Source organism: Heptranchias perlo, unplaced genomic scaffold (assembly GCF_035084215.1).
Source record: "Heptranchias perlo isolate sHepPer1 unplaced genomic scaffold, sHepPer1.hap1 HAP1_SCAFFOLD_82, whole genome shotgun sequence".
In the NCBI taxonomy this organism is placed as follows: domain Eukaryota; kingdom Metazoa; phylum Chordata; class Chondrichthyes; order Hexanchiformes; family Hexanchidae; genus Heptranchias; species Heptranchias perlo.
In genome coordinates, this window is record NW_027139855.1 from 2,463,345 (window position 1) to 2,476,180 (window position 12,836).

Sequence of the window (12,836 nt, forward strand, 5' to 3'; positions counted from 1 at the left end):
TTAAATTATTTATATAATAAATTAAACTATGGAATTATTTATATAATAAAACAAACTTTGAATTATTTTTATAATAAATTAAACAATTAATTTTAAAATAATCACTTGAATTATTTAGATAATAAATTAAACAATTCATTATAAATTAAACTGTTGAATTTTTTATATAATAAATTAAACAATTCATTATAAATTAAACTATTGAATTATTTATATCATAAAATAAACTTTGAATTATTTTTATAATAAATTAAACAATTCATTTTAAAATCATCACGAACTATTTATATAATAAATTAAACAATTCATTTTAAAATAATCACTTGAATTATTTATATAATAAATTAATCAATTCATTATGAATTAAACTATTGAGTTATTTATAGAATAAATTAAACTATTCATTATAAATTAAACTGTTGAATTATTTATATCATAAATTAAACTGTTGCATTGTTTATAAAATAAATTAAACTTTGAATTATTTTGGTAATAATTTCAACAATTCATTTTAAAATAGTCACTTGTATTATTTATATAATAAATTAAACAATTCATTATAAATTAAAACATTGAATTATTTATATAATAAAATAAACTTTGAATTATTTTTATAATAAATTAAACAATTCATTTTAAAATAATCACTTGAATTTTTTATATAATAAATTAAACAATTCATTATAAATTAAACTGTTGAATTTTTTATATAATAAATTAAACAATTCATTATAAATTAAACTATTGAATTATTTATATAACAAATTAAACTATTGAATTATTTATATAATAAAATAAACTTTGAATTATTTTGATAATAAATTAAACAATTCATTTTAAAATAATCACGAACTATTTATATAATAAATTAAACAATTCATTTTAAAATAATCACTTGAATTATTTATATAATAAATTAAACAATTCATTATGAATTAAACTATTCATTAAAAATTAAACTGTTGAATTATTTATATCATAAATTAAACTGTTGCATTGTTTATAAAATAAATTAAACTTTGAATTATTTTGGTAATAATTTAAATAATTCATTTTAAAATAGTCACTTGAATTATTTATATAATAAATTAAACAATTCATTATAAATTAAACGATTGAATTATTTATATAATAAATTAAACAATTCATTATAAATTAAAATATTGAATTATTTATATAACAAATTAAACTATTGAATTATTTATATAATAAAATAAACTTTGAATTATTTTTATAATAAATTAAACAATTCATTTTAAAATAATCACGAACTATTTATATAATAAATTAAACAATTCATTTTAAAATAGTCACTTGTATTATTTATATAATAAATTAAACAATTCATTATAAATTAAACTATTGAATTATTTATATAACAAATTAAACTATTGAATTATTTATATAATAAAATAAACTTTGAATTATTTTTATAATAAATTAAACAATTCATTTTAAAATAATCACTTGAATTATTTAGATAATAAATTAAACAATTCATTATAAATTAAAATGTTGAATTTTTTACATAATAAATTAAACAATTCATTATAAATTAAACTATTGAATTATTTATATAACAAATTAAACTATTGAATTATTTATATAATAAAATAAACTTTGAATTATTTTTATAATAAATTAAACAATTCATTTTAAAATAATCACGAACTATTTATATAATAAATTAAACAATTCATTTTAAAATAATCACTTGAATTATTTATATAATAAATTAAACAATTCATTATGAATTAAACTATTGAGTTATTTATAGAATAAATTAAACTATTCATTATAAATTAAACTGTTGAATTATTTATATCATAAATTAAACTATTGCATTGTTTATAAAATAAATTAAACTTTGAATTATTTTGGTAATAATTTAAACAATTCATTTTAAAATAGTCACTTGAATTATTTATATAATAAATTAAACAATTCATTATAAATTAAACTATTGAATTATTTATATAATAAATTAAACAATTCATTATAAATTAAAATATTGAATTATTTATATAATAAATTAAACAATTCATTTTAAAATAGTCACTTGTATGATTTATATAATAAATTAAACAATTCATTATAAATTAAAACATTGAATTATTTATATAATAAATTAAACTATGGAATTATTTATATAATAAAATAAACTTTGAATTATTTTTATAATAAATTAAACAATTCAATTTAAAATAATCACTTGAATTATTTATATAATAAATTAATCAATTCATTATGAATTAAACTATTGAGTTATTTATAGAATAAATTAAACTATTCATTATAAATTAAACTGTTGAATTATTTATATCATAAATTAAACTGTTGCATTGTTTATAAAATAAATTAAACTTTGAATTATTTTGGTAATAATTTCAACAATTCATTTTAAAATAGTCACTTGTATTATTTATATAATAAATTAAACAATTCATTATAAATTAAAACATTGAATTATTTATATAATAAAATAAACTTTGAATTATTTTTATAATAAATTAAACAATTCATTTTAAAATAATCACTTGAATTTTTTATATAATAAATTAAACAATTCATTATAAATTAAACTGTTGAATTTTTTATATAATAAATTAAACAATTCATTATAAATTAAACTATTGAATTATTTATATAACAAATTAAACTATTGAATTATTTATATAATAAAATAAACTTTGAATTATTTTGATAATAAATTAAACAATTCATTTTAAAATAATCACGAACTATTTATATAATAAATTAAACAATTCATTTTAAAATAATCACTTGAATTATTTATATAATAAATTAAACAATTCATTATGAATTAAACTATTCATTAAAAATTAAACTGTTGAATTATTTATATCATAAATTAAACTGTTGCATTGTTTATAAAATAAATTAAACTTTGAATTATTTTGGTAATAATTTAAATAATTCATTTTAAAATAGTCACTTGAATTATTTATATAATAAATTAAACAATTCATTATAAATTAAACGATTGAATTATTTATATAATAAATTAAACAATTCATTATAAATTAAAATATTGAATTATTTATATAACAAATTAAACTATTGAATTATTTATATAATAAAATAAACTTTGAATTATTTTTATAATAAATTAAACAATTCATTTTAAAATAATCACGAACTATTTATATAATAAATTAAACAATTCATTTTAAAATAGTCACTTGTATTATTTATATAATAAATTAAACAATTCATTATAAATTAAACTATTGAATTATTTATATAACAAATTAAACTATTGAATTATTTATATAATAAAATAAACTTTGAATTATTTTTATAATAAATTAAACAATTCATTTTAAAATAATCACTTGAATTATTTAGATAATAAATTAAACAATTCATTATAAATTAAAATGTTGAATTTTTTACATAATAAATTAAACAATTCATTATAAATTAAACTATTGAATTATTTATATAACAAATTAAACTATTGAATTATTTATATAATAAAATAAACTTTGAATTATTTTTATAATAAATTAAACAATTCATTTTAAAATAATCACGAACTATTTATATAATAAATTAAACAATTCATTTTAAAATAATCACTTGAATTATTTATATAATAAATTAAACAATTCATTATGAATTAAACTATTGAGTTATTTATAGAATAAATTAAACTATTCATTATAAATTAAACTGTTGAATTATTTATATCATAAATTAAACTATTGCATTGTTTATAAAATAAATTAAACTTTGAATTATTTTGGTAATAATTTAAACAATTCATTTTAAAATAGTCACTTGAATTATTTATATAATAAATTAAACAATTCATTATAAATTAAACTATTGAATTATTTATATAATAAATTAAACAATTCATTATAAATTAAAATATTGAATTATTTATATAATAAATTAAACAATTCATTTTAAAATAGTCACTTGTATGATTTATATAATAAATTAAACAATTCATTATAAATTAAAACATTGAATTATTTATATAATAAATTAAACTATGGAATTATTTATATAATAAAATAAACTTTGAATTATTTTTATAATAAATTAAACAATTCATTTTAAAATAATCACTTGAATTATTTAGATAATAAATTAAACAATTCATTATAAATTAAACTATTGAATTATTTATATAATAAATTTAACAATTCATTTTAAAATAGTCACTTGTATGATTTATATAATTAATTAAACAATTCATTATAAATTAAAACATTCAATTAATTATATAATAAATTAACCAAGGAATTATTTATATAATAAAATAAACTTTGAATTATGTTAATAATAAATTAAACAATTCATTTTAAAATAATCACTTGAATTATTTATATAATAAATTAAACAATTCATTATAAATTAAACTGTTGAATTTTTTATATAATAAATTAAACAATTCATTATAAATTAAACTATTCAATTATTTATATAACAAATTAAACTATTGAATTATCTATATAATAAAACAAACTTTGAATTATTTTTATAGTAAATTAAACAATTCATTTCAAAATAATCACGAACTATTTATGTAATAAATTAAACAATTCATTATAAATTAAACTGTTGAATTATTTATATAATAAATTAAACCTTGAATTATTTTTATAATAAATTGAACAATTCATTTTAAAATAGTCACTTGTATTATTTATATAATAAATTAAACAATTCATTATAAATTAAAACATTGAATTATTTATATAATAAATTAAACTATGGAATTATTTATATAATAAAATTAACTTTGAATTATTTTATAATAAATTAAACAATTCATTTTAAAATAATCACTTGAATTATTTAGATAATAAATTAAACAATTCATTATAAATTGAAATGTTGAATTTTTTATATAATAAATTAAACAATTCATTATAAATTAAACTATTGAATTATTCATATAACAAATTAAACTATTTAATTATTTATATAATAAAATAAACTTTGAATTATTTTTATAATAAATTAAGCAATTCATTTTAAAATAATCACTTGAATTATTTAGATAATAAATTAAACAATTCATTATAAATTAAACTGTTGAATTTTTTACATAATAAATTAAACAATTCATTATAAATTAAACTATTGAATTATTTATATAACAAATTAAACTATTGAATTATTTATATAATAAAATAAACTTTGAATTATTTTTATAATAAATTAAGCAATTCATTTTAAAATAATCACTTGAATTATTTAGATAATAAATTAAACAATTCATTATAAATTAAACTGTTGAATTTTTTACATAATAAATTAAACAATTCATTATAAATTAAACTCTTGAATTATTTATATAATAAAATAAACTTTGAATTATTTTTATAATAAATTAAACAATTCATTTTAAAATAATCACGAACTATTTATATAATAAATTAAACAATTCATTTTAAAATAATCACTTGAATTATTTATATAATAAATTAAACAATTCATTATGAATTAAACTATTGAGTTATTTATAGAATAAATTAAACTATTCATTATAAATTTAACTGTTGAATTATTTATATCATAAATTAAACTATTGCATTGTTTATAAAATAAATGAAACTTTGAATTATTTTGGTAATAATTTAAACAATTCATTTTAAAATAGTCACTTGAATTATTTATATAATAAATTAAACAATTCATTTTAAAATAGTCACTTGTATGATTTATATAATAAATTAAACAATTCATTATAAATTAAAACATTGAATTATTTATATAATAAAATAAACTTTGAATTATTTTTATAATAAATTAAACAATTCATTTTAAAATAATCACTTGAATTTTTTATATAATAAATTAAACAATTCATTATAAATTAAACTGTTGAATTTTTTATATAATAAATTAAACAATTCATTATAAATTAAACTATTGAATTATTTATATAACAAATTAAACTATTGAATTATTTATATAATAAAATAAACTTTGAATTATTTTGATAATAAATTAAACAATTCATTTTAAAATAATCACGAACTATTTATATAATAAATTAAACAATTCATTTTAAAATAATCACTTGAATTATTTATATAATAAATTAAACAATTCATTATGAATTAAACTATTCATTAAAAATTAAACTGTTGAATTATTTATATCATAAATTAAACTGTTGCATTGTTTATAAAATAAATTAAACTTTGAATTATTTTGGTAATAATTTAAATAATTCATTTTAAAATAGTCACTTGAATTATTTATATAATAAATTAAACAATTCATTATAAATTAAACGATTGAATTATTTATATAATAAATTAAACAATTCATTATAAATTAAAATATTGAATTATTTATATAACAAATTAAACTATTGAATTATTTATATAATAAAATAAACTTTGAATTATTTTTATAATAAATTAAACAATTCATTTTAAAATAATCACGAACTATTTATATAATAAATTAAACAATTCATTTTAAAATAGTCACTTGTATTATTTATATAATAAATTAAACAATTCATTATAAATTAAACTATTGAATTATTTATATAACAAATTAAACGATTGAATTATTTAAATAATAAAATAAACTTTGAATTATTTTTATAATAAATTAAACAATTCATTTTAAAATAATCACTTGAATTATTTAGATAATAAATTAAACAATTCATTATAAATTAAAATGTTGAATTTTTTACATAATAAATTAAACAATTCATTATAAATTAAACTATTGAATTATTTATATAACAAATTAAACTATTGAATTATTTATATAATAAAATAAACTTTGAATTATTTTTATAATAAATTAAACAATTCATTTTAAAATAATCACGAACTATTTATATAATAAATTAAACAATTCATTTTAAAATAATCACTTGAATTATTTATATAATAAATTAAACAATTCATTATGAATTAAACTATTGAGTTATTTATAGAATAAATTAAACTATTCATTATAAATTAAACTGTTGAATTATTTATATCATAAATTAAACTATTGCATTGTTTATAAAATAAATTAAACTTTGAATTATTTTGGTAATAATTTAAACAATTCATTTTAAAATAGTCACTTGAATTATTTATATAATAAATTAAACAATTCATTATAAATTAAACTATTGAATTATTTATATAATAAATTAAACAATTCATTATAAATTAAAATATTGAATTATTTATATAATAAATTAAACAATTCATTTTAAAATAGTCACTTGTATGATTTATATAATAAATTAAACAATTCATTATAAAATAATCACTTGAATTATTTATATAATAAATTAAACTATGGAATTATTTATATAATAAAATAAACTTTGAATTATTTTTATAATAAATTAAACAATTCATTTTAAAATAATCACTTGAATTATTTAGATAATAAATTAAACAATTCATTATAAATTAAACTATTGAATTATTTATATAATAAATTTAACAATTCATTTTAAAATAGTCACTTGTATGATTTATATAATTAATTAAACAATTCATTATAAATTAAAACATTCAATTAATTATATAATAAATTAACCAAGGAATTATTTATATAATAAAATAAACTTTGAATTATGTTAATAATAAATTAAACAATTCATTTTAAAATAATCACTTGAATTATTTATATAATAAATTAAACAATTCATTATAAATTAAACTGTTGAATTTTTTATATAATAAATTAAACAATTCATTATAAATTAAACTATTCAATTATTTATATAACAAATTAAACTATTGAATTATCTATATAATAAAACAAACTTTGAATTATTTTTATAGTAAATTAAACAATTCATTTCAAAATAATCACGAACTATTTATGTAATAAATTAAACAATTCATTATAAATTAAACTGTTGAATTATTTATATAATAAATTAAACCTTGAATTATTTTTATAATAAATTGAACAATTCATTTTAAAATAGTCACTTGTATTATTTATATAATAAATTAAACAATTCATTATAAATTAAAACATTGAATTATTTATATAATAAATTAAACTATGGAATTATTTATATAATAAAATTAACTTTGAATTATTTTATAATAAATTAAACAATTCATTTTAAAATAATCACTTGAATTATTTAGATAATAAATTAAACAATTCATTATAAATTGAAATGTTGAATTTTTTATATAATAAATTAAACAATTCATTATAAATTAAACTATTGAATTATTCATATAACAAATTAAACTATTTAATTATTTATATAATAAAATAAACTTTGAATTATTTTTATAATAAATTAAGCAATTCATTTTAAAATAATCACTTGAATTATTTAGATAATAAATTAAACAATTCATTATAAATTAAACGGTTGAATTTTTTACATAATAAATTAAACAATTCATTATAAATTAAACTCTTGAATTATTTATATAATAAAATAAACTTTGAATTATTTTTATAATAAATTAAACAATTCATTTTAAAATAATCACGAACTATTTATATAATAAATTAAACAATTCATTTTAAAATAATCACTTGAATTATTTATATAATAAATTAAACAATTCATTATGAATTAAACTATTGAGTTATTTATAGAATAAATTAAACTATTCATTATAAATTTAACTGTTGAATTATTTATATCATAAATTAAACTATTGCATTGTTTATAAAATAAATGAAACTTTGAATTATTTTGGTAATAATTTAAACAATTCATTTTAAAATAGTCACTTGAATTATTTATATAATAAATTAAACAATTCATTTTAAAATAGTCACTTGTATGATTTATATAATAAATTAAACAATTCATTATAAATAAAACATTGAATTATTTATATAATAAATTAAACTATGGAATTATTTATATAAAAAAATAAACTTTGAATTATTTTATAATAAATTAAACAATTCATTTTAAAATAATCACTTGAATTTTTTATATAATAAATTAAACAATTCATTATCAATTAAACTATTGAATGATTTATATAATAAATTAAACAATTCATTTTAAAATAGTCACTTGTATGATTTATATAATAAATTAAACAATTCATTATAAATTAAAACATTGAATTATTTATATAATAAATTAAACTATGGAATTATTTATATAATAAAATAAACATTGAATTATTTTTATAATAAATTAAACAATTCATTTTAAAATAATCACTTGAATAATTTATATAATAAATTATACAATTCATTATAAATTAAACTATTGAATTATTTATATCATAAATTAAACTGTTGCATTGTATATAAAATAAATTAAACTTTGAATTATTTTGGTAATAATTTAAATAATTCATTTTAAAATAGTCACGAACTATTTATATAATAAATTAAACAATTCATTTTAAAATAATCACGAACTATTTATATAATAAATTAAACAATTCATTTTAAAATAATCACTTGAATTATTTATATAATAAATTAAACAATTCATTATAAATTAAACGATTGAATTATTTATATAATAAATTAAACAATTCATTATAAATTAAAATATTGAATTATTTATATAACAAATTAAACTATTGAATTATTTATATAATAAAATAAACTTTGAATTATTTTTATAATAAATTAAGCAATTCATTTTAAAATAATCACTTGAATTATTTAGATAATAAATTAAACAATTCATTATAAATTAAACTGTTGAATTTTTTACATAATAAATTAAACAATTCATTATAAATTAAACTATTGAATTATTTATATAACAAATTAAACTATTGAATTATTTATATAATAAAATAAACTTTGAATTATTTTTATAATAAATTAAACAATTCATTTTAAAATAGTCACTTGTATGATTTATATAATAAATTAAACAATTCATTATAAATTAAAACATTGAATTATTTATATAATAAATTAAACTATGGAATTATTTATATAATAAATTAAACAATTCATTATAAATTAAAACATTGAATTATTTATATAATAAATTAAACTATGGAATTGTTTATATAATAAAATTAACTTTGAATTATTTTATAATAAATTAAACAATTCATTTTAAAATAATCACTTGCATTATTTAGATAATAAATTAAACAATTCATTATAAATTGAACTGTTGAATTTTTTATATAATAAATTAAACAATTCATTATAAATTAAACTATTGAATTATTCATATAACAAATTAAACTATTGAATTATTTATACAATAAAATAAACTTTGAATTATTTTTATAATAAATTAAGCAATTCATTTTAAAATAATCACTTGAATTATTTAGATAATAAATTAAACAATTCATTATAAATTAAACTGTTGAATTTTTTACATAATAAATTAAACAATTCATTATAAATTAAACTATTGAATTATTTATATAATAAAATAAACTTTGAATTATTTTTATAATAAATTAAACAATTCATTTTAAAATAATCACGAACTATTTATATAATAAATTAAACAATTCATTTTAAAATAATCACTTGAATTATTTATATAATAAATTAAACAATTCATTATGAATTAAACTATTGAGTTATTTATAGAATAAATTAAACTATTCATTATAAATTTAACTGTTGAATTATTTATATCATAAATTAAACTATTGCATTGTTTATAAAATCAATGAAACTTTGAATTATTTTGGTAATAATTTAAACAATTCATTTTAAAATAGTCACTTGAATTATTTATATAATAAATTAAACAATTCATTTTAAAATAGTCACTTGTATGATTTATATAATAAATTAAACAATTCATTATAAATAAAACATTGAATTATTTATATAATAAATTAAACTATGGAATTATTTATATAATAAAATAAACTTTGAATTATTTTATAATAAATTAAACAATTCATTTTAAAATAATCACTTGAATTTTTTATATAATAAATTAAACAATTCATTATAAATTAAACTATTGAATTATTTATATAACAAATTAAACTATTGAATTATTTATATAATAAAATAAACTTTGAATTATTTTTATAATAAATTAAACAATTCATTTTAAAATAGTCACTTGTATGATTTATATAATAAATTAAACAATTCATTATAAATTAAAACATTGAATTATTTATATAATAAATTAAACTGTGGAATTATTTATATAATAAATTAAACAATTCATTATAAATTAAAATATTGAATTACTTATATAATAAATTAAACGATGGAATTATATATATAACAAAATAAACTTTGAATTATTGTTAAATAAAGTTAAACAAATCATTTTAAAATAATCACCAGAATCATTTTTATAATAAATTAAACAATTCATTTTAAAATAATCACTTGAATTATTTAGATAATAAATTAAACAATTCATTATAAATTAAACTGTTGAATTTTTTATATAATAAATTAAACAATTCATTATAAATTAAACTATTGAATTATTTATGGAATAAATTAAACTATTCATTATAAATTAAACTGTTGAATTATTTATATAATAAATTAAACAATTCATTTTAAAATAGTCACTTGTATGATATATATAATAAATTAAACAATTCATTATAAATTAAAACATTAAATTATTTTTATAATAAATTAAACAATTAATTTTAAAATAATCACTTGAATTATTTAGATAATAAATTAAACAATTCATTATAAATTAAACTGTTGAATTTTTTATATAATAAATTAAACAATTCATTATAAATTAAACTATTGAATTATTTATATCATAAAATAAACTTTGAATTATTTTTATAATAAATTAAACAATTCATTTTAAAATCATCACGAACTATTTATATAATAAATTAAACAATTCATTTTAAAATAATCACTTGAATTATTTATATAATAAATTAATCAATTCATTATGAATTAAACTATTGAGTTATTTATAGAATAAATTAAACTATTCATTATAAATTAAACTGTTGAATTATTTATATCATAAATTAAACTGTTGCATTGTTTATAAAATAAATTAAACTTTGAATTATTTTGGTAATAATTTCAACAATTCATTTTAAAATAGTCACTTGTATTATTTATATAATAAATTAAACAATTCATTATAAATTAAAACATTGAATTATTTATATAATAAAATAAACTTTGAATTATTTTTATAATAAATTAAACAATTCATTTTAAAATAATCACTTGAATTTTTTATATAATAAATTAAACAATTCATTATAAATTAAACTGTTGAATTTTTTATATAATAAATTAAACAATTCATTATAAATTAAACTATTGAATTATTTATATAACAAATTAAACTATTGAATTATTTATATAATAAAATAAACTTTGAATTATTTTGATAATAAATTAAACAATTCATTTTAAAATAATCACGAACTATTTATATAATAAATTAAACAATTCATTTTAAAATATTCACTTGAATTATTTATATAATAAATTAAACAATTCATTATGAATTAAACTATTCATTAAAAATTAAACTGTTGAATTATTTATATCATAAATTAAACTGTTGCATTGTTTATAAAATAAATTAAACTTTGAATTATTTTGGTAATAATTTAAATAATTCATTTTAAAATAGTCACTTGAATTATTTATATAATAAATTAAACAATTCATTATAAATTAAACGATTGAATTATTTATATAATAAATTAAACAATTCATTATAAATTAAAATATTGAATTATTTATATAACAAATTAAACTATTGAATTATTTATATGATAAAATAAACTTTGAATTATTTTTATAATAAATTAAACAATTCATTTTAAAATAATCACGAACTATTTATATAATAAATTAAACAATTCATTTTAAAATAGTCACTTGTATTATTTATATCATAAATTAAACAATTCATTATAAAT